The sequence below is a fragment of the Pinus tabuliformis genome, chromosome 5_1, assembly GCF_031772625.1.
Source record: "Pinus tabuliformis cultivar Carrire ecotype Pingquan chromosome 5_1, CPIR1, whole genome shotgun sequence".
NCBI classification, from domain to species: Eukaryota; Viridiplantae; Streptophyta; class Pinopsida; order Pinales; family Pinaceae; genus Pinus; species Pinus tabuliformis.
In genome coordinates, this window is record NC_142305.1 from 475,652,451 (window position 1) to 475,677,880 (window position 25,430).

Genomic DNA, 25,430 nt, shown 5'->3' on the forward strand with positions numbered 1-25,430 from the left:
TACAATTATTGTTGTGTCCTTATGTTATTAGGTTTATGTCGGCTTGATTACATTTGACCCCTTAGACTCCTATATATATAAGGGAGGTTTAGTCATTTATATCATCTAAAAAATTTTCATTGTGTAATGTAAAGGAGGTTGCCCTCTCAAAGAGGCTAAATTCTAAGTTATTGATCTATCTTTTCTATCTTTTTGTGAACTGGTTTCCTAACACAGGTACAAATCGAGACATGGTGAGAACTATACATTTTCATTGTCACAAAACGTATTCATAACCACTTTTAAACAACAGAAATAAAGAGGATACAACAACCATAAGATCATCATATAATCCAATAAATTTTCTCATAGAATATGAAGGAGAAATAGTTCTCATTAACGAATGAAAAATCCAACAAAGTATAGCACTAAAAGGTTCCACCCATATGTAGATTCATTGAGCCAAGTCTCTCTTCATCCACTCATCCTCATGCCATATTCCAACAATGATTGTGGTAATTATCACAAAATAAACAAGCGCTTCTTGAGGCCATACCACCTCACCATTAACAATATTAGAAGGCTTTACCGTAATCCCCACTCGATCACTAGGCCATAAACAATAAACATACAATATCAAGCCTTACTGCAATCATTAGTAGATCACTAGGCCAAAACAAGCATGGATTCCACCAAACGTCTCCACCTACATCATGAAGAACATTTCCATCCCAACGTCTTTCCTTTACTATGTATCCCGACATTACCAATCAAGAGATTCCTAAATCTACAAGGTCTCCACCCTCTAGGCTTTACCATGTATCCCATTCTGGGAAACCTATGCCCAATCAAGCGTACTCAACACGTGTATCTTTCCATCACCGATCAAGGGATTCCTATGCTCAATTGAGGTGTTCACATTCAAACTTTACCATGTATTCCATCCCAAGACTCCTAGGTGTTGTGAATTACAATAGGACCGGCCCACTGAGCTTCAATTCCATCCGCCAATCCATCTCAACTGCATACAAAAGAATCCACCACACCATTTTTATCCGAAAATGGTAAGGCTAGGCCGAAAAACAATGCCACACCTAGGGAAACCGACACCCATGACAACAAGATAACCAAGAACACACATGCATAGACATGCATGCTAAATCTAGCAAAGAAATCACACATGCAAAAGCATACACAATAAAAGATGTTGTTATGGAATTTTCTTTCACTAATTTTTTTGAGATAAATCAATTAAAATAACATAACTAAGTTGGAAAAAATTTTAACCTTTGATTTGTATATATTATTATGAACACACTAATATATTCCAAAAATCCACCCTCCAAATAATCATAAATATGAAGAAAATAAAACTTTAATAACTATAATTTCAAAATACTTTATCCCTAACATATAATTGAATTATGAAAAACATATCCCCAAAAACTTTTCGTGTCTTATCTACTCATGCTTCCCAAAAAACAATACACATTCTCATTATAACATAACTGCATACATCGCCTTCCATACTTTCGCAAATGTGTATGAAGATCAAAACGGTCACCTCTCAATTGTATGGAATTACTATTGTCTTCCAACAGTTGCAGTACCCGACGACAATCCGCAAGACTTCCGCTCCATACGATTTGCTGGCTCCACACACTTCCATCTAGGCGGCTCCAATCTATGATAGTTCGTGCCAAAACAACATTCGCGTCTTCAGCCATTGCAACGCAGATATTCCTTGGCCCACTGTACTTCACATGATACCATTCATACCTGGCTTTCTCTCCAATGTCGTTTAAGCGACGAATAGACACATTATCCCAAACGTTCTCCAATTTCCACGTGTATCCGTTCTCTGTTTCAATCCTTGTAAACACCACGCTAGAGACCAAGTGTTGATTAACAGCACATTCAGCTGAAATATCATCCGTTTCAGTGGAATACGCATATCTTTTCCATACCATCCCTCAATTTGTCCCGTTCTCGTTCAAATGACCGTTAATTCTCTGCAAAATTTCTATGGCAAAAACCGTATTATCAGTTTGGCTTCCATTTCTTGATTGCTCCATCCTGTCGCTTTCTGAAAGATAGATATGTCAGCACGTGCCGCCAAGAAACTGTAAATATGATAGCGAGATCACACGCCTTTGCTCCTATCCCTTACGGTTTTATATACTCCTCGTATAGTTTTAAATTTAATATACTTACCACGGTGTTATTTTTGGCCAACCGACACGAAAAATCGTTACGTTTTTCCTTTTTTTGTTTCTAAAAATATTCTAATTTTATTTTCTTCTAAAGCCCTACACAAATATATTTTTAGAATTTTTTTTTTTTTTTCAAATATTTACCATCAATATTCTAAGAATGTATTTTCAAATTCACATATAATTGTAATATTGTGGAAAAAAATTAGATTGTGTAATCAAAATTGATAAAGAATAATTTCTGATGAGCTATATAATATAGCCATATAGAAAAAGTAAGTAGTAATATTTTAAAATGTTTTCAGAACCATAGGTCGAAAAATTGACACGTGGCACTTCATAGAAGTTCGCTCTTCTGGAAAGGTCTATAATCAGGTCATCCTGGAAGATTGTGCATAACTCTTTCTTGGAGAATCCAATTTGGATCATGGCATTGGAAAGAGGACAGAGAGGGCTACTATAGGTAGCAATTTCAGAACTTAAATATCTGAAATTACAGAGTTACATTCATTTTGAGATCGAGGTCCTAAAATCAAGAAAAAGCAAGATGAGGAAGTTTGATGGCAAGGATCCGGTAAATTGGATACTTCAGATGGAGCAATATTTTGATCTACATGGTGTACCACTATTACAAAAGTTATGTATTGCATTTTCATATTTAGAACCGGATCAATTTTTATGGTATAAAGGGCTTTGTTCTCGTAAACAACTTGTTACGTGGTCAATTCTCACGGAGGAAATGATAGCACATTATGACGATACAAAGAGCAACACTTTCTTTAGAGCAACACTACAACAATTGGAAAGAGTAAAAGGGCTTTGTGACATATTAGAAAGTAAAATTATTGCAACAGGGAAGTCTACCCCTCACAACTATAAAGATGGAAGTGTTGTTTCTCCTAGCCTTCCACAACCTATAAGGGTTACACCACAACAATTGGAAGAAAAAAGAGAAAAAGGGCTTTGTTACAATTGTGATAGCAAATGCACTAAAGGTCATAAGTGTGCGGAGAAGAAATTATTTTACATAGAGTATGAAGAGGAGGAATAAAAGGATCAAGAAACATCGAAAGAAGAGGATATATGCCAGGACTCAACCCCAGAGAAAGAAGAAAAGAATCATACCATATCTTGTAAACTATTAGCAAGAATGACCACTCCTCAAACTCTCAAGATAGAAGGACATATCAAGAAGAAAGAGGTGAAAGAAGTGAAAGATCACGTCAAGAATGAAGAAATGAATCCAACCATATCTTGTAATCCATTGGTTGGAATTACCACTCCTCAAACTATCAATCTAGAAGGACATATCAAGAAGAAAAATGTTCAAGAAGTGAAAGATCACATCGAGCGTCAAGAAATGAATCCGACCATATCTTGTAAAGGATTGGAAGAAATTACCACTCCTCAAACTCTAAAAGATCACATCGAGCATCAACAACAAGTTTTCCGAATTTTAAAGGATAACACCACTTCGGTGCAAAATCAAATGAAACAACAGGTAGATCAACATCGTAGTGAAATTTTTTTTGATGTAGGTGATTGGGTATTTTTACTGCTACATCTCAAGCAAGCTCTTTACGAGAAGGAAATGTTGGCAATACTACATGCAGTTAAAAAATGGCGACCTTACCGAATGGGAAGACTCTTCAAGGATGAGGATGTGGAAGCATTGTTTTGTGCTATTTATATATCCAACCAAATTGGATAAACGAAGCAAGGGATGAATGGAAGAAGGATGAAGAAGTATGGCCACTTATTCAAAAGTTGCAAAAGATCCCAATTCAAACAATATTGCCAGAAATTGAAGAGGAAGGAAAATCATATTAGAACCTGGAGCAGTCACAGGAAAAAGAACCCAATAGCTACGAAATCGATCAATTTCAGAGTATCTCATCAAGTGGAGGAACTTACCCGCTGAAGATTCCACATGGGAGGACAAGAATTTTATATAGAAGCATCAAGAACTACTCAAGCGTCGAGGAAAATGCTTTTTGAAGGAGAGGGGCATGTTAGGCCCCTATACTACTAGTGTAACCACTTATTGTTATTATTATAACCCACTTATTAGATTGATGTACCCATGTAGTGCCCATATTGTTACTATTGTGCCCCATAGAAGCCCACTATTGTTATTATTGTGCCCTTACATTATTATTGTTATGTCGGTTCTGATTATGTTATGATCCCTTAGGCTCCTATATATAGAAAGGAGGTCTTTTCATTTGTATCATCAAAGAATTGTTCATTTATGTAATGTAAAGGAGGTTGCCCCCTCGAAAAGGCTAAATTCTAAGGCTACGAGTTTTTTGTATCCAGGAGGAAGTCTCAACAGTGACACCGGATGATCTTCCAGAACTCTCTTCGCTTCGTCTAAGAAGGGACAACGGTGGATGGTGTGATCGCCTTCACACAGTCTGCAGGGGGATCTTGCTCACCCTCTTTGTCTTGAACCTTCACTTTCACTGGTTGACGGTAAGCATTCAACATGACTATCAGAGGTTGATGCTCCCGAATTGTGCAACCGAGGGGACTAGTCCCTTAGTATCCGGGGAATACAGGGACAATCTCTATGGAAGTGGTCTCCTCTACATATGACACATGGCGATTTAGGCCCGGTCTGTGCTGTGTGTGGATTTTTGTCAGATGTCTTTTGCTTGCCCCCAGTCGCGTTAGGCTCCTTCTTCTTCTTCTCTCTCTTCTTCTTCTCCTTCTTCTCCATGGGAGCTTGGCTTTTGCCGGCTCTACCTTGTGAAGATGAAGGATCGGAGGAAGAGTTATAGGAAGTTGAAGGCTGGTGGACAGCTCTAGACGGATCTAACTGTTGACTCGACTGTTCAGGAACCATGGTGTTCTGAACTACATTGGTTGAGAATAGCCAAATAGGCAGGCCAATTGTCAGTCCTGGAAGCGAAAATGTGGCCATGTGGGGCGCACCAACTTCTCCCCAAGAGGAGAAAGGACTAGGATTTCCATCATGTGGAATTCCTTGGTTGGGGCGTTCCATGTTCTCAACCTACAGATCAATGCAGGAATAGGAGGTGATTATGTTCTGTTTAAAATAAATTTTATAACGACGCTTTAGACACAACTTGCTTTTTCACTTTTTAAGAGTCGAGAAAAAGCTAAAGATGACTCTAGTCTCCTTCGATGTTTTAACGAGCCCGAAGTGACAAATGCTCGGATGGACTTTTTCAGTTATAGAGTTTTAAAAAGGCCAAAAGAAACTGCTCTGGAGTTCTAGGCAGAGGGTCTGCCAAACTTTTCGCAAAACCACAGAATACGTTTTACGGTACGAGTGGTCGATCTTCGTGAATGCTGTGTTCACTGCATTGCGATCAGTAGGGCGGCCGACACGATTTCCTATGGATAAAGGCTTTGTTCCTATAGGGGTCTCCCAATATATACTTGACGGTACGTGGGAGCACAAGTCCATATTGATACTTATCGCTTCACCGTGGAGGAATCACCCAACTACTCAACGCTAAGATATCACGTTTAACGACGCCGGAACACGTCTCTAGCTTAGACCTCTATGTGTTTGCGTTATGTTTCAATGCGTTGTTATGTAAATTCAATTTATTTTAAGGTTGATCTTGTTTAGCAGTTTGCCTTTATGGATCACCACGAGATGTATAGTAACACTCCTAAATGCAGTCTAAGATGATAAGCAAGCTTTTCAATCTTTCAACTTTGAAAATCTTAACTACTGAGCGAAAAGAAAGACATCATCTTTTCACACAGATCATAGAGCACACACTAATGCACTTTTTCCTAAATCAACATGCAAACTGTCAAAATGCACATGCACAATGCAGGTATTTCTTTTCTCTTTCTTAATGTTGATGTAATACAAAAAGAAAGTTGTTGTATAACTTTGAATTCAATTTCAAGTGAAAGAAAACAAGCTTGTCCAAAATCAAAACACACCTTAAGATTTACTTGTTTCGACACTAGAAATATATGAATTCAAACCATATGACGAAAGCAAAAGCTCAATCAGCTATGAACATCAAACAAACTAACTCTTAAGATCAAAACGACACTTATCACAGGTCTAGATCTAAGAGGTCACATCAAGAATAGTTCACTTTTCGTTATGGGAAACTGCAAATGATATAAGAAATACACAAAGAACAAACACAGTTTCTTTATACAACCGAGGTAGGATAGTGGCAAGGAAAGTTGGTTTCAGATAGGCACATTGACTGACAACAGGCTGCAAAAACAAGGATGAAAACAGGGCAATAAACAGCAGGGAACCCCAGTAGCACTAGGCAAAACTTGTTCAGCGCAGGTGGTACACTGTCAGTTTGACATTCAGCGCAGGTAGCCCCTTCGGGATCTGCACTGAAATGCAGACTGCCTTCAGAGTGCCTGCAGTGAAGAGATAAACTTTTGTTTTTCTCAGTTTCCGGGTCACAGATTGCTCAAAAATCAACAGTTTTTGGCCAAATCAGAAGCTATCAGCCAAGTACACACTAAGGGATGAAAAGGAGGATGAAAATCTATCACTAAGAGCTATTTAGAGTCCTTGTGGATCAGCTCTTCAAATCATAAACATGCCCAACAACTGAGCTAGAGTAGCTGCCTTCTACTTTGCATTTGAAAGATCCAAATGCAGTTGGATTCGGTACTCCCTGTGTTTATGAAATGAATAGCGAAAACACAAACAACCAACAAGATACGCTCCCCAGCGGAGTCGCCAATTTGTTGTTGGGAAAAGTATCCAATACGGAATGACCCTATCCCACTCTAAGGGTGATAGTACCTCAGCAACAATCAAAGCAAAGCTATTCGAGATTACTTCTTTATGAGATGTAAGAGAGGGGAGAAAGAGATCCACTAACCGATGTCTTCCGCTAATGATTGATCCAATCTTCTCTCTTTGCTACTTGCTCCCAGCTCCTTGCTCTTTCACTGGCCCAGCTACACCAAGATCCTGCAAAATGACAAGAGAGGGAAACTACAAGAAGCATACATTCATAATTGATTCAAGGATTAGAATAAATCAAATACACAAGTATAACAACACACCATTGAAACACATGCATATAGAAGAACCTCAAATTCTTTATTAATGGAAGAAGTAAAGTTCAGGAAGTGATACAACCATAAGAGGCCCAATCCAGCATCACCTCCCAGAAGAAAGAAATCTCCTCTTCACCTCCTTCAAAGCAAATCACCCAATAGTTCTATACTCAAACCAACAACACTTCCTTACATTCACAAGATTCCAGCCTCCTTAGACCTCATGAGAGAGCTCTATATATAGGAGTTTTGGAGAAAGGATGAGTCAGCTTGTAGCTGGCATGAAGCTGACTAGTGTCCTCTCCCACTTCAGTTATTCTTCAGTTCTTGAGTCCACTTGGAGGTTCTTGCTTCCACTTGGAGATCTAGACCCTCTTACTCATCACCAGTCGAATTCCCTGATCCAAGTGTCATTTTGGAAGCTTCCTGGGCATTGACACCTTGAGAAATGACTGTGCCACTTGGCCAAACTCGCCCAGCGCAGGTAGCCTTCTTTGCAGTTGACATTCAGCACAGGTACACAGTGGAGCAGTTGACATTCAGCGCAGATGCTCAGTGGAGCTGTTGACATGATCCAGAATTAGCTTGTTTTTGAGTGTTTTCAGGTGGAGAACTGATATTTAGTGTTGTGGTTTGCTGACCTTGTTCCTCTAGGGGTAGGAACAACATGTTTAGGGACTTTGGATCCCTTAGATTATGTACATTTCATGCTTCATGCTGTAAGGCACAAAAATGTCTATAACAGTTGCCCCCTAAAGTATGAGGTCGTTTATCGGGTGAAATGCTTTATCAGGAGGATCCGAAGTTCATTCAATCGCTGAGAGGTGACCTGTAATAAAATAAAATACAATACATTATTTTTTCATTCTGCTTTCATGATCTAGCTGAGGCGGGCATTCCCATGCTCAACTTTATAAATTCATTTTGGTACATATAACAGACGATCGTCTGATGGTAGACTGATAATTCTCTGCTGAAATTATCATCCTTTGAGTAGGATGATCATCTGCTGCAATGATGTACATATCAAATGTCTTTATATTTCCTGAATATATATCGCAGCCCGGATGGATGAAACTAGATCCAGGGTCTTCAAACTTGTTCGATCTTCACTCTAAGTACAAGTCGATCCATGTGAGAATTGCGCTGAAGTCGAACATGGAAAGACATCGCTTGATTACCGGTCAATGATGTAAACCGTTAACAAGCGCGAGAGGAATCACTGATAATGATAATGATCCTCAAGGTACTGCAGTACAATTCACGTGGTGTGAATAAAGGACTTGGCATCGAACACCACGCAAAATCGTCTGGTCGAAGGTCATTGATGTATACCTGTCGCCGGAAGTGAGAAACTTGCCATTGAGGCATGCAAGCTTCAAAGTACTGAGGGGGTGTTCCTAGATCAACTTCTTGGGTAATGAGCTGAAGTCGACAAGAAGCGATCAGTCAAAGGAGGGCCTTAATGAATCCCACATCAGTGACACGGAACGGAGCTAATGATTTTAGTGGAGGTGAAAACAATCTGTGAAATATGATTCAGGGTGGCGATCATGGGTGGATGAAGGATAATGTATGGCAGTGGATGGGACACGGTTGACTCTTTCTGAACAACATCTCCTGAACATATAACGACACTGATGCGATGGATCGGTAGCATTACCCCAAATGTGGATGGTTTGGCGAGACCATGGTGATGAGACCGGCGAATGAAACAACCCAACCCGATGTGATACGGAGGAAAAGTGTCATGTTCAAGAGCGACTTGCTACCATTAAAGCTTTGAGGTTCTCCCTATTTTTCCCCAGTCATTTCTGACCAATACCTCTTTATTTTTGTCAAGCTTGAGGAGGATAACATATGCTTGTTCTATAACCTGCCCTTCGGGCAAGCCCATCGCTATGTTTTAACGAGCCCAGCGATAGGGAAACTCGTTCTCGTCTAAAGACAAGTTTGTCGCTATTTAATCATTTTAACGAGTCTAACGACAAGGAAAACTCGGTCCTTTTCATTTTTAGAGAGTCTTAAAGGGTACAGAAAGTTAACTCCAAAATTCATTTTTCGTCATCTAATCCCTTAAGTCCGAAAAAGTATAAAACAATACAGAAGGGATGATTTTTCGATAATTTTAACGAGCCGAATAAAACAAGCACTCGACCTTTTTGTGAAATAATCCCTCAGGTCCAAAAAGATTAAAATCTAGAGGAGGGATAGCTCTTCCGGTCACTTTAACGAGATGGAAGGCCAAAACTCGGCAAACTTTTCATTTTTTACGAGTCAGTTGAAAAGAGCTCAAAGAAGACTCGTCTTTTGAGGAACGAGTGATAAACAGGGATAACAGCAGATTCCAGGTACAGGTTGGAATTTTCCAATCACGGCAGTGTCACAAGGATGGCTAGGTGAAATCACTCTTCGCAGCTGTTCCTCAAAATGGGTAAACAATCATATGGAGGTGAACGATTGGCCAGATGGAATGGAGGTGGCAGGTGCAAACACGACCAAGGCTTTTATGGCTAATAAATTTATGATCACAGTGTTATTTACCGAAATATGTTCATTTTTTAATGAGCTTGAATGCTCAATCTTATGTTTATTTTTTAATGAGCATGAACTATGTACTAAAACTGCTCGGATCTCACTTTTCTATTTTTTAACGAGCATAAATTTCGCGGTGAAACTGCTCGAATATACCAGTCATAAGATAAGAAATGTCCCCTGTAAGATCCCATTTTTTATGGAGCTCGCGCCTTACCAAAGCTATGCTCCCTCTCATCCTTTCTTTATGCAAGTTCGGAAACGGTTAATCCCAAAAACAGATAAATAACCGCTCTTAGCTTGCACTCCAAAAGGTTTGCATGCCCCCAGGTATAAAGTACAATTTCAAGGCTGCCCCTACTTATCCGTTAAAACATTTGTTTTAAAGGGTGAGGCTTGCCTCTTTCTAGTTACCCAAAGATTGTTTTGTTAACTTCTTCAAACGAAAACATTTCCTTGGCACTGTCTACCGAAGTAGGCAATGGTGAATGACCTTTGTCAAACAAGTAACCTTGACAAAAGAATCCTATTCTAGAACAACCCCTCTTCCATCCACGGACGGGGTACGGACTAGTCATATTCTCTCGCGGAAATTCTACCTTATACCCAGGGTTTCCTCTGCCCGAAGCAAACTAGGATGCATGCCCCCTGGGTTCCAGTCCCATCTTTCCGAATCACTCGCACTCATCGGGAAGGAGGAGTGGGGGTGGAGACATTTCTTGATTGAATAGACCATTCAGGGTTGGTATGTGACTATTTGCGATGCGTGATCCCGGAAATGAAAGTTGGTCTACGAGCTTGACCATCCTTCCTTCGTGTGGAAAACACATTACTCTAAAGAGTGAGGAGACTATAGCTCCCATGCAATATATATAGTCTCATCCAAGGAGTAGGTTATAATCCAAGGGTCCTTGAACGACCATCACGTTCATTTGAACGGTCTTCCCTTTCAATGTAACAGGCACATTGGGGAGGATCCCTAATGGTCGACTGGTTCCTTTATCAAAACCCGAGAGATTTCTTATCTCAGGCAAAAGCGTCGGGGAACCCAGTGCTTTCCAAGCAATAGAGGAAAGGATACTCACAGATGCCCCTTCATCAATGATAGTGCCAGCCATTACCATTCTGTAAATTTGGACTATGATTCTGAATGGTATACTGGCTGGCAACCGGGGTCTGCCTAGTTGATTCCAATCAAAGGACACAACCAGGTTGCTTGGTGGTGGGACCGAATACACGGCCGGATATGACCCTGACGATGTTCCTTCCTGTGATAAAGGAATGGGCGCCTTGCCCTGACGCTCATCAGAGTCTGTGTTGATGAAAAGAATCTGGATGGTGTCATCCTTATTCTCTTCAGTGAGGGTGTCATTTGAAGATGAATCTTCATTGACGGTGTCATTTGAGGATGAAACCTCTAAAGGAAGAACCGGGTCAACTGCCGTTTCGACCTTTGGACTTTCGTCCGGTCTGGATTCAGTAGGTTCATTCTCAATGACTGATGCTTCAGCTGACCACTTGAGTGGGTCAGCTGTATTTTCAACCAACGAAGGACTTGGCACGAGTTTTTTGTATCCAGGAGGAAGTCTCAACGGTGACACCGGACGATCTTCCAGAACTCTCTTCGCTTCGTCTAAGAAGGGACAACGGTGGATGGCGTGATTGCCTTCACACAGTCTGCAGGGGGATCTTGCTCACCCTCTTTGTCTTGAACCTTCACTTTCGCTGGTTGACGGTAAGCATTCAACATGACTATCAGAGGTTGATGCTCCCGAATTGTGCAACCGAGGGGACCAGTCCCTTAGTATCCGGGGAATACAGGGACAATCTCTATGGAAGTGGTCTCCTCTACATATGACACATGGCGATTTAGGCCCGGTCTGTGCTGTGTGTGGATTTTTGTCAGATGTCTTTTGCTTGCCCCCAGTCGCCTTAGGCTCCTTCTTCTTCTTCTCTCTCTTCTTCTTCTCCTTCTTCTCCATGGGAGCTTGGCTTTTGCCAGCTCTACCTTGCGAAGATGAAGGATCGGAGGAAGAGTTATAGGAAGTTGAAGGCTGGTGGACAGCTCTAGACTGATCTAACTGTTGACTCGACTGTTCAGGAACCATGGTGTTCTGAACTACATTGGTTGAGAATAGCCAAATAGGCAGGCCAATTGTCAGTCCTGGAAGCGACAATGTGGCCATGTGGGGCGCACCAACTTCTCCCCAAGAGGAGAAAGGACTAGGATTTCCATCATGTGGAATTCCTTGGTTGGGGCGTTCCATGTTCTCAACCTACAGATCAATGCAGGAATAGGAGGTGATTATGTTCCGTTTAAAATAAATTTTATAACGACGCTTTAGACACAACTTGCTTTTTCACTTTTTAAGAGTCGAGAAAAAGCTAAAGATGACTCTAGTCTCCTTCGATGTTTTAACGAGCCCAAAGTGACAAATGCTCGGATGGACTTTTTCAGTTATAGAGTTTGAAAAAGGCCAAAAGAAACTGCTCTGGAGTTCTAGGCAGAGGGTGTGCCAAACTTTTCGCAAAACCACAGAATACGTTTTACGGTACGAGTGGTCGATCTTCGTGAATGCTGTGTTCACTGCATTGCGATCAGTAGGGCGGCCGACACGGTTTCCTATGGATAAAGGCTTTGTTCCTATAGGGGTCTCCCAATATATACTCGACGGTACGTGGGAGCACAAGTCCGTATTGATACTTATCGCTTCACCGTGGAGGAATCACCCAACCACTCAACGCTAAGATATCACGTTGAACGACGCCGGAACACGTCTCTAGCTTAGACCTCTATGTGTTTGCATTATGTTTCAATGCGTTGTTATGTAAATTCAATTTATTTTAAGGTTGATCTTGTTTAGTAGTTTGCCTTTATGGATCACCACGAGATGTATAGTAACACTCCTAAATGCAGTCTAAGATGATAAGCAAGCTTTTCAATCTTTCAACTTTGAAAATCTTAACTACTGAGGGAAAAGAAAGACATCATCTTTTCACACAGATCATAGAGCACACACTAATGCACTTTTTCCTAAATCAACATGCAAACTGTCAAAATGCACATGCACAATGCAGGTATTTCTTTTCTCTTTCTTAATGTTGATGTAATACAAAAAGAAAGCTGTTGTATAACTTTGAATTCAATTTCAAGTGAAAGCAAACAAGCTTGTCCAAAATCAAAAGACACCTTAAGATTTACTTGTTTCGACACTAGAAATATATGAATTCAAACCATATGACGAAAGCAAAAGCTCAATCAGCTATGAACAGCAAACAAACTAACTCTTAAGATCAAAACGACACTCATCACAGGTCTAGATCTAAGAGGTCACAGCAAGACTAGTTCACTTTTCGTTATGGGAAACTGCAAATGATATAAGAAATACACAAAGAACAAACACAGTTTCTTTATACAACCGAGGCGGAATAGTGGCAAGGAAATTTGGTTTCAGATAGGCACATTGACTGACAAGAGGCTGCAAAAACAAGGATGAAAACAGGGCAATAAACAGCAGGGAACCCCAGTAGCACTAGGCAAAACTGGTTCAGCGCAGGTGGTACACTGTCAGTTTGACATTCAGCGCAGGTAGCCCCTTCGGGATCTGCGCTGAAATGCAGACTGCCTTCACAGTGCCTGCACTGAAGAGATAAACTTTCGTTTTTCTCAGTTTTCGGGTCACAGATTGCTCAAAAATCAACAGTTTTTGGCCAAATCAGAAGCTATCAGTCAAGTACACACTAAGGGATGAAAAGGAGGATGAAAAGCTATCACTAAGAGCTATTTAGAGTCCTTGTGGATCAGCTCTTCAAATCATAAACATGCCCAGCAACTGAGCTAGAGTAGCTGCCTTCTACTTTGCATTTGAAAGATCCAAATGCAGTTGGATTCGGTACTCCCTGTGTTTATGAAATGAATAGCAAAAACACAAACAACCAACAAGATACGCTCCCCAGCGGAGTCGCCAATTTGTTGTTGGGAAAAGTATCCAATACGGAATGACCCTATCCCACTCTAAGGGTGATAGTACCTCAGCAACAATCAAAGCAAAGCTATTCGAGATTACTTCTTTATGAGATGTAAGAGAGGGGAGAAAGAGATCCACTAACCGATGTCTTCCGCTAATGATTGATCCAATCTTCTCTCTTTGCTACTTGCTCCCAGCTCCTTGCTCTTTCACTGGCCCAGCTACACCAAGATCCTGCAAAATAACAAGAGAGGGAAACTACAAGAAGCATACATTCATAATTGATTCAAGGATTAGAATAAATCAAATACACAAGTATAACAACACACCATTGAAACACATGCATATAGAAGAACCTCAAATGCTTTATTAATGGAAGAAGTAAAGTTCAGGAAGTGATACAACCATAAGAGGCCCAATCCAGCATCACCTCCCAGCAGAAAGAAATCTCCTCTTCACCTCCTTCAAAGCAAATCACCCAATAGTTCTATACTCAAACCAATAGCACTTCCTTACATTCACAAGATTCCAGCCTCCTTAGACCTCATGAGAGAGCTCTATATATAGGAGTTTTGGAGAAAGGATGAGTCAGCTTGTAGCTGGCATGAAGCTGACTAGTGTCCTCTCCCACTTCAGTTATTCTTCAGTTCTTGAGTCCACTTGGAGGTTCTTGCTTCCACTTGGAGATCTAGACCCTCTTACTCATCACCAGTCGAATTCCCTGATCCAAGTGTCATTTTGGAAGCTTCCTGGGCATTGACACCTTGAGGAATGACTGTGCCACTTGGCCAAACTCGCCCAGCGCAGGTAGCCTTCTTTGCAGTTGACATTTAGCGCAGGTACACAGTGGAGCAGTTGACATTCGGCGTAGATGCTCAGTGGAGCAATTGACATGATCCAGAATTAGCTTGTTTTTGAGTGTTTTCAGGTGGAGAACTGATATTTAGTGTTGTGGTTTGCTGACCTTGTTCCTCTAGGGGTAGGAACAACATGTTTAGGGACTTTGGATCCCTTAGATTATTGAAATTTCATGCTTCATGCTGTAAGGCACAAAAATGTCTATAACACTTCGGTTTGCTAAGTTGTGTGAGTCCTATGATGATTTCACAATTAAATTATGCCTCAACACTCAAAACCACCCAATGATCACACATGGTTTGGGCCACACTAGACCTTAACATAGCTTGAATTTTTCCCACAAAGTTTCAAACTTGTGGCCTTCACATCACAGAGTCTCTCTTAAGGACTTGTATATGTTGAAATTTGATAAATGAAAGATTGCTTAAATTTTCATTTACAACATTCCAATTGTAATTTTAGGTATTTTGGTAGATTTAGAATTATGGAAGGCTTGAAGTCATAATTTTAAGTTAAATTAAAAAAATTTAAGATTACTCTAATCAAACTATTAATAAAAAACCACTTGAATAATGGGTTGAGATCATAGACTTATATACTAGGCCCAATTTAAAATGTTTATAGTTATGCATTATTAGGTAAAAAAAGTGTATACTTAAGCGTAGTTTATACTTACACAAAAATAACGATTCTTATTGGACAAAGATAAGGGAGATGGATTAGATTTTTCAATATGTATGACCATTTGTAATGTAACGTAATGTTAACAAATTAAAATGAGTAAAAAAAGTATATTTTTATTTTTATTTATTTTGATTACTTAGAGAGGGGTTCTACAACTTAATATAGAGATAATGCTTAGATGTAATGTAAGAAATTTTTGTAAACATTTTTACATGTATTAATATGTTGAATTTATATTAATGTGTCCAATTTATAATACGTAAATTGGTTAAAATTTACATGTCGATTAAAATTAATATAAAGACCAAAGGATATGTTGTAGTGTCGTAAATAGTTATAAGTAATCAAAAAGAGTAAAATTCAAATTTGTTACATTATTTTGTTTTGATTCATAAAATTACGAACAACTTTTTAGATTAAAAAATCATAACATAGAATAATGATTATGTAACCATATTTAAATTTAATTAATAAGCACTTTGTCATAGATATTATTAACATTGTAAATAGGTGTGCTTAGAATACTATGGGCCAATACCTTGCCTCATGAATACTACATGTCCAAAAACCATATCTCATTTCAGACACAATACTTTATAAATAAATTGATATATCTACATCTCTATCCCATCAAAATATATAAGATATGAATAGTAGCTATAAATTAAGATTCATTTCACCATATGAATTAGAATAATAATTTTCTAACCATATTTAAATTTCATTAATAAGCACCAAAAAAATTTAATACTTACAATACAATGATATTTTTAACCATGGTTATTCATCACCAAATTACCATGGATATTATTAAGCATACCATACCATGGCCAAATATGATAACTCATCAATACCACATGCCCAAAAACCATCCCTCATTCCACAATAAAAATAAAACTCACCACACTTTATTCTGGATATTATTAACCATACCATACCATGAGCCAATACCATGGCTTATCCATACCACATGCCCAAAATCCTTTTTTAATTAACACTCAATATATTTTATAATTTCTTCTTATTTAATTCTATTACATTTCTGGGCCAAAACACACTCTCCATCCAAGTATGAAGAGATGTTGTAATGTTCAGTTATAATATGTTATCTGAACATTTTCACCCTATTAAATTACATAAAAATAAAAAACAAAATTATTAATTAACACAATTTGACTCTATAAAATTATATAAAAATAAAAACTAAAACTAAAAAAATAAAATTAATAACTCCCGATCTATCCATCTATCCATCTTTGGGAGGGATCAAATCTCTAGGTGCAAACCTTCATGTTTTGCATTCAAAACAGAGATTTGCACCTTTTAGAGATTTGATCCCTCTCAGTGCTTAATAGATCCAGAATTAAGATAGATCTACGATGGTTATATTATTTGTGTATTGTAAAAAAATTAAACTCTACTTACAACATATACAGACTTTTAATATCATATTCACATAGAGTTATCAAATCTAGAGGTGTGAACCTTTCTTCTTTTCACTCCCAGAAGAGATTTACACAACGAGAGATTTGATCCTTCTCAGTGATTGATAAATCCTAGATTTAAAACTTGAGAAATTGATCCCTCAAATACTGGATAAATATGAAATTAAAATAAATCTCTGATAATTATATTATTTATGTAATATAAATATTTTTAACTTTACCTTTAACATATACATACTTTTACTTTTAACGTCATGTAATTTAATTATATATATATATTCACATAGGATGAATATGCTGATAATTTGTTAAAACATTTCATTTATAAAAATCCTTTTTAATCAAAATGCTTTTTCTCGATAGAAACTATTATAAACTAGATTTGTAAATTTTATGGACATATAGTAATTTGGTATACATGTCTTCTCTTTGGCACTTTTCTTTGGGACGTTTTGTACTGTGTTAAGAGACTACTATTTTTTGTTTCAAGCGCCTTATTAGCCTCATGGTTAGGATGCTACATTAAAGTTGTCGCTGTGGTTTCAAGCGCCTTATTAGCCTCATGGTTAGGATGCTACATTAAAGTTGTCAGAGCCTTAGATCCGTTTGGGAATGTAAAATAACGAGTTAACTTATTCAAGTCTTCAGTAACCGTTCCCAAATCTTATAAAAAAGTGAGACCATGGCATTCAATTGATGGATCACATTTATTGCTGGAGTTTCTGGAAATACGTGTAATGATAGCGCGACACAACTCATACCTCCGTCTTTTATGCTCTGATCTAAGATCATTCGCTGCAAAAAACTATTCGTTTGGCCTCCTTTCGAATGTCATCTAAGCGACGTATAGACATATTATCCAAACGTTCTCCAATCTGTTCTCTTCGACCTATATTTTTGTCCATGTATATAGGTCAAAGAGAAAGTTTGAAAAACACAATCACATTTTATGACATATTTATTCAACATCCACTCATTTTATGACAATTTTACCTGTAAATTGTTAATTCTTTTCAAATATCATCAATTCTGAACAATTGTCCCATTCTTGCCCTAAAACTAAAAGATTGATTCTCTCTCTTTACACGTACTTTAGAACCCCTTGTTATTCCCTATCAAAAAATATCCAAGGAAAGATCTTACCAATTTGTTTTCAACCACTACACTCAAAAATTGTATTCCTTATCATATAGGAAATCCCATTGGTTACAAATTTATTGGAGAAACAACCTCTTTCTTTGAGCATTGAAAGCTCCATGGCCATCCATATTCCCATGCCATAGTTAATGGAACAACCATAAAATACTTTTCTTGTGTATTACTTCCTCCATAGCTAGATATGTTAGCCCATTGGCTACAAAATTTATTCAAACAATGTTATTTTTTTATAAATTAAATGCTACCTAGCCATCCATATCACCCACACTAGTCTTAATGGAATAGCCTTAAAATTCTTTGTTTGTGTATTTCCTACTCAATTCCTAAAGCTTACCTCAATAGAGTCCCCTGAAAAAACATTTTCCAATCTTGTTACTACGTCCACTTCTACCACATTTTTTCTAATACTAATAATCCATGATGAAATGACCATTTTTCTCATCAATGAGTCTTTAAAGAGCACACTTATGATGCCCTAGCCAATTTCTCCTTAGTTAATACTTTTTCGATTAGTAAGCACTACATAAAAATGTCTTTTTATAAAGGCATTTCAACTTCGAGAGATAACATTAACATGATGTAAGTTCTTTCCTTCATTCTTTTAAGTTTAAAAACATATATCTAATGCTATGAATATTAACGCCCACAAGAGAAAAGAATCAATATAGTTTATCTTGATTTTCATGGAATCAAACATGAATCATTCCTTAACATGATTGAAAATAATTCTTTGAACCTATTTCATTTCTTATTAAGCCCGCCTTCTTTTCCATAGGTCATCCCTACCTTGATATTGAAGTTGTAGGTGGATTTAAAATTTGTGAAACCTTGCAAGACACCATATGTATTAGTTATTAGATCATTTATGGTGGAATTATGTGGTTCCTTTAAATCCCATCGCATTCATCCTTTCCATCCTAGCGAATATGAATGAAACTCCCCACATGTACCTCCCAACCTAGAACCTAACACTTCAACCAACCACCTCTCACTTGCCCCCCCCCCCCCCCCCCACCGTCAAAGGAAAATCCTTCAAAATGTTCTTTCACATCACTAAAATATTGTGCTTACATTTGTCAATAATCCTTATCAAATATTTCATAGAATATTGATAAAATTAATTTTGAAGGAATAGTTGACAACACAACCCATCAACTCTAATAATCGTCCAAATGCTCTTCACTACCAAGGATTTTGAGAAAAAGAAAATGTTCTCAAGGAACCACTGTCCGAACAATATTCAGCAAAAAACATGAAAAAACACCCGAAAAAATGAAAAGTGTTGATGTTGTAACAACTTTGTTTTATTTTTAAATTTGAAATTCCTTATTCTTTTTAGAAATGACATTAAAAACCAAAGTTTTATTGAATAAACATGAAAATACACGTAGAAAAATGAAATAAAATTGATGTTGTAACAACATTTTTTTAATGCTATTTTTTTTTTTGTAAACTAAAAAGTGTTTATGTTGCATCAAGGTTTTTTTTTTGTTAAAATTCTAACATTGTTAAGCAAGAACAAAATATCATGACTTTGAAAAACCTTAAAATTTCAATAATTTTGAACTATAACATTAAAGATAAAATATCACAGTGCCAAGAAACTTAAAAATTCCAATAACTTTCAACCGTTAAACTTTTGATGTTTTTTAGCCATGGAATTAAAACCAAATCTCCTAAGCATAAAAGTCTCTAAATTTTAAACATATCTCAATTATATAATTATAGAACGAATATCTTGACTAATAAAAACAATAAAAATGAATACATAAATCAAAGAGCTTATAGTGAGGGTATTATTTTTTTAAATGTTGAAAATATGCATATTTCAAAATCTTAGCATAAGGTAACTTGATACACTGAAAAATAGTGGGGGTGAGCTTGGACCATTGCAATGAAAACTTAAAATTGAACCATCAAAATGAAACACATTGGGAGGAATCTTGATCCATTGTAATAAAAACATAAAAATCATTTTTCAAATTGATACATAGTCAAGTCTTGTTGCTAGTCGATCATCAAAATAACCCTACAAAAAAAAAAAGTAAAAAAAAAAAGAAAAGGTTTAAAATAGAAAAAAAGGAAAGTTAATATTTAGAAATAAAAAATTCAAGCATAGAGAATTTTAAGTAATAACTAATAATAATTCAAAAAATATAAAGTGTAGCACTTAGAAATAAGTGTCGCTTTGTTGTCATTTCAAGGTGTGACTACTATTCATGAGTCTTTTGTATTCCCTTGGCTTGTATTGATGGCTTTTATGTGTGTGATCCATGTTTGAATTGTATTTGGGTGCATTTCCATTTCATACTATATTGGTCTCACATTGTAACAATCGTCCTGAAAGTTCCATTTAATGAAAGTAAATAAAGGAAAAATAATAACCACAAATGATGGGACACTTATTCCAAGCCGAATTTCAGGAAGAATCCTAGTGATGGGGATCACTTGTGATTGTTTATGGCTAAGGACTTGGAAAGGAAAATTGGCAATTTTAGCAAATTTATTTATGAAAATAAAGGAAATTAGGAGAAAAGGGAGGTAAAACGTCACAAGTTGCATGTGAGGTGGAAAATGAAGGAAAATAATGGAAAATTAAGAAAATAGAGGCCTCTTTCATAAAAAGGCTTCTTACGACCAGTTGGTAACCTTTCATCAGTTCAGTTTTGGAGCTCTCTTATTATTCTCTCTCTCTCCCTCTCTCTCTTTCATACTCTTGGAGACTTAGAGTTTTCTGGGGAAGTCTTGATGGGTGTAGCATAATTGGATTTTTGGAGCAAGAAGGCAAAGGGAGAGAAGGAAAGTGCAAAACGTTATCAGGATCAATAGCCACATCAGATTTTCTTGTAGGAACCAAGTTGTGTGTATGTTTCCTTCACTAGTTTTGTCATGCATGGCACATGCATGTGGTTTCTTGGTTGTGATTTGTCATTGATGAGGATTGTCTCAATTGATAGTGGATTGCCTAGTCTTTCCATTTCCTGGATAACCACGGTGATTATGGATTTAATTTCGTTGTTTTCTTAGCGTTGGTTCTCATGGTTCCTTAGCTTGGGTTGAGTTATTAGTTCCTATAAGCCTTAGTTGGGCAATCATTCTGGAAGCCCTGTAACATCTTGGGTTGAGTTACTAGTCCTGGAAGCCTTGGTTCGATAAATGCTCTAGAACCCCTTTGCAGGTTGAGTTACTAGTCCTGGATGCCTTTGCTAGATAAACGCTCTGGAAGCTCGATGACACTTATGGGTTGTGTTGTGAATCTTATTCCTCTCTATGGACAAAGACACTCCCTCTAGCCCAATGAGTGGGTCTAGTAACGTAAGTGACAATCAACTAGATATCTTCCTAGATTACAATTGAAAAAAATAATTAAGGACATGGCCAACCTCATTCTGATGTTATTTTGATCTCCTTTCTTGAATACCTTGAACCACTTGTATCACGGTATTGTTCCTGCTTCTCTCATTTTTTATGCACCTGCACAAGTGATCAAGACACAACAAGGAATGCCAAAACAAATAGAAAATCCAATAGAAACCTACTTAACTGATCAAGGAATGTCAAGCTAAATGATACATGAACATATGCATTTTGGGAAGATGAACCAACAATTATGTATTATTAGAAAATAAACGGAAGATTACAATCAAAGCCTTGATGTTAACAGGCTCTCCTTGAGTAGTAATCCAAGTCTAAGCCAATAACTCTCCAATCACTCCTTCTCCAGGTGAAATGAATAGCCTCTAGTTACAATCTTAGCATAAGGGTACAAATAGACACAGACCAACCAACCTCTAATCATTTGGGAACAGGAGAAGATAATTGTAGGCAAGGAAAGGGAGTTAGGATCTATATAACGATAGGAGTAGGTGCTCATCTCAAGGAGGTAGTTCATAGGGATAAGTCCAAGAGGAAAATTTGGGAGAATTGGACCTCATCTATGCCAAACAACCTCCATCTTGCTGCTTTATACACTTCTAGAAGATGAATATTCTCATCCTGTTTGGGAAATTACCTCTTTGGGATCATAGCAGGTATGCAAGGGAATAGAGTGCTGCCATCAAGGGTCAAGCACGATACAATAAGTGACCATCACAGTGTTTAACCTCATAAGAGCGATAAGTCTCAAAATTAGGGTTTTAGAGCTATTTCTTCAAGGGAAATCTCAAGGTATTTTCCAATCACCACCACCTCTCACCTAGCCCCCTAACATCAAAGGAAAATCCTTCAAAATGGTCTTCCACATCACTAAAATATTCTGCTTACATTTGTCAATAATCCTTATCAGATATTCCTTAGAATATTGATAAAAGTAATTTGAATGACTAGTTGACACCACAACCCATCTCCTATAATAATCATCCAAATAATTTTCACTGCCAAGGATTTTGAGAAAAGGAATTTGTTCTCAAAGAACCATCATCTAAACAACATTGAGCAAAAACATGAAAAAACACCCAAAAAATGAAAAGTGTTGATGTTGTAACAATCTTTTATTTTTTATTTTTAAGCTAAAATTCCTTATTCTTTTTAGCAATGACATTAGAAACCAAAGTTTAATTGAATAAACATGAAAATACACACAAAAAAATGAAAAAAATTATTGATGTTGTATCAACATTTTTTTTATGTTAAAATTTCATTTTTTTTGTAATGTTGACATTAAAAGCCAAATTTCTTGTGTAATAAACATGAAAAACCACCCCAAAACTAAAAAGTGTTGATGTTGCATCAAGGTTTTTTTTTGTTAAAATTCTGACATTTTTAAGCAAGAATAAAATAGCATGACTTTGAAGAACCTTAAAATTTCAATAATTTTGAACTAAAACATTAAAGATAAAATATCACAGCCCGAAAAAACTTAAAAATTCCAATAACTTTCAACCATTAAACTTTTGATGTTTTTTAGCCATGGAATTTAAACGAAATCTCCTAAGCATAGTCTCTAAGTTTTCGACATATTTCAATTATATAATTATAGAATGAATATCGTGACTAATAAAAATATTAAAAATGAATATCTAAATCAAAGAGCCATTATACTAAGGGTATTCTTTTTTTAAATGTTGAAAATATGCATATTTCAAAATCTTAGCATAAGGTAACTTGATACATTGACAAATAGTGGGGGCGAGCTTGGACCATTGCAATGAAAACTTAAATTTGAACCATCAAAATGAAACACACATTGGGAGGAATCTTGATCCATTGTAACGAAAACATAAAAATCAACTATAAAATTGATACATACTTGGGTCGTGTTGCTAATCGATCATCAACGTAACCCTGCAACAAAAAAAAAGAAGTAAAAAAAAAAAAAAAAAAAAAAAAAAAAATTAAAATAGAAAAAAAGAAAGTTAAAATTGAAAAATAAAAAATTCAAGCATATAGAATTTTAAGTAATAACCAATAATAATTAAAAAATAGAAAGTGTCGCACTTAGAAATAAGTGTCGCTTTGTTGTCATTTCAAGGTGTGACTACTATTCATGAGTCTTTTGTATTCCCTCGGCTTGTATTGATGGATTTTATGCGTGTGATCCATGTTTGAATTGTATTCGGGTGCATTTCCATTCCATACTATATTGGTCTCACATTGTAACAACCGTCCTGAAAATTCCATGTCATAAAAGTAAATAAAGGCAAAATAATAACCACAAATGATGCCACACTTTTTCCAAGCCGAATTTCGGGAAGGATCCAAGTGATGGGGATCACTTGTGATGTTTATGGCTAAGGAAATTGGAAAAATGGAATTTTTGGCAAATTTATTTATGAAAATAAAGGAAATTAGGAGAAAAGGGAGGCGAAACGTCACAGGTTGCATGTGAGGTGGAAAATGTGGGAAAATAATGGAAAATTAAGAGAATAGAGGCCTCTTTCATACAAAGGCTTCTTAGGAACAGCTGGTAACCTTTCATCAGTTCATTTTTGGAGCTCTCTTATTATTCTCTCTCTCTCTCTCTCTCTCTCTCTCTCTCTCTCTCTCTCTCTCTCTCTCTCTCTCTCTCTCTTTCGTACTCTTTGAGACTTAGAGTTTTCTTGCGGCACTCTTGATGGGTGTAACATACTTGGATTTTATCAAGAAGGCAAAGGAAGAGAAGGAAAGTGCAAGAACGCATTAGGATCAGTAGCTACACTAGATTTTCTTGCAGGAACCAAGTTGTGTGTATGTTTCCTTTACTAGTTTTGGCATGTATGGCACATGCATGCAATTTCTTGCTCATGATTTGTCATTGATATGGAGGATTGTCTGGATTGATAGTGGATTTCCTAGCCTTCCAATTTCCTAGATAGCCATGGTGATGATGGATTTACTTTCATTGTTTTCTTATTAGTTCTCATGGTTCTTTAGCTTGGGTTGAGTTATTAGTTCCTAGAAGACCTAGTTGGACAATCACTCGGGAATACTTGTAACATCTTGGGTTGACTTATTATTCCCCGAAGCCTTGGTTCGACAAATGCTCTCGAAGCCATTTTCGGGTTGAGTTACTATTCGTGGAAGCCTTTGTTGGATAAAAACTTTGGAAGTTCAATGAAGGTTATGGGTTGTGTTGTGAAGGTAATTCCTCTCTATGGACAGAGACAATCCCTTTAGCCCAATGAGTGGGTCTAGTAATGTAAGTGACAATCAACTAGACATCTTCCTAGATTACAATTGTAAACAAGAACGAAGGATATGGCCAACCTCGTTCTAATGCTATTTCGATCTCCTTTGTTGAAGACCTTGAACTGCTTGTATCACGGGCTTGTTCTTGCTTCTCTCATTTTTATGCACTTGCACAAATGATCAAGACACAACAAGGAATGCCAAAACAAATAGAAAATCCAGTAGAAACCTACTTAACTGATCAAGGAATGTAAAGCTAAATGATACATGAACATATGTATCTTGGGAACATGAACCAACAGTTATGTATTAATAGAAATTAAAGGGAATCTTACAACCAAAGTCTTGATGCTAATAGGCTCTTCTTGAGTGGTAATCCAAGTCCAAGCCAAGAACTCTCCAAGCACTCATTCTCCAAGTAAAATGAATATCCTCTAGGTACAATCTTAGCATAAGGGTGCAAATAGACATTGACTAACCAACCTCTAACCATTTGGGAACAGGACAAGATGAATTTAGGCAAGGAAAGGAAGTTAGGATCTATGCAAAGATAGGAGTAGCTTCTCATCTCAAGGAGGTAGGTCATATGGATAAGACCAAGAGGCCAGGTTAGGAGAATTTGCCCTCATCTATGCCAAACAACCTCCATTTCGCTGCTTTGGATGCTTCTAGATGATGAAGCTTCTCATCCTCTTTGGGAAAATTACCTCTTTGGGATCATAGTAGGTATGCAAGGGAACAAAGTGATGCCATCACAGGTCAAGCATGATGCAATAAGTGACCATCATATTGTTTAACCTCATAAGACTTATGAGTCTCAAAATTAGGGTTTTAGAGCTATTTCTCTTGGGGTAATCTGAAGGCATTTTCCAATCAATGTTCTAGGGAGGATATGAGTTTCATCTTTGAATGAATACACTGCAAAATGGTCATGTTTCAGGCACTTCAGGGTT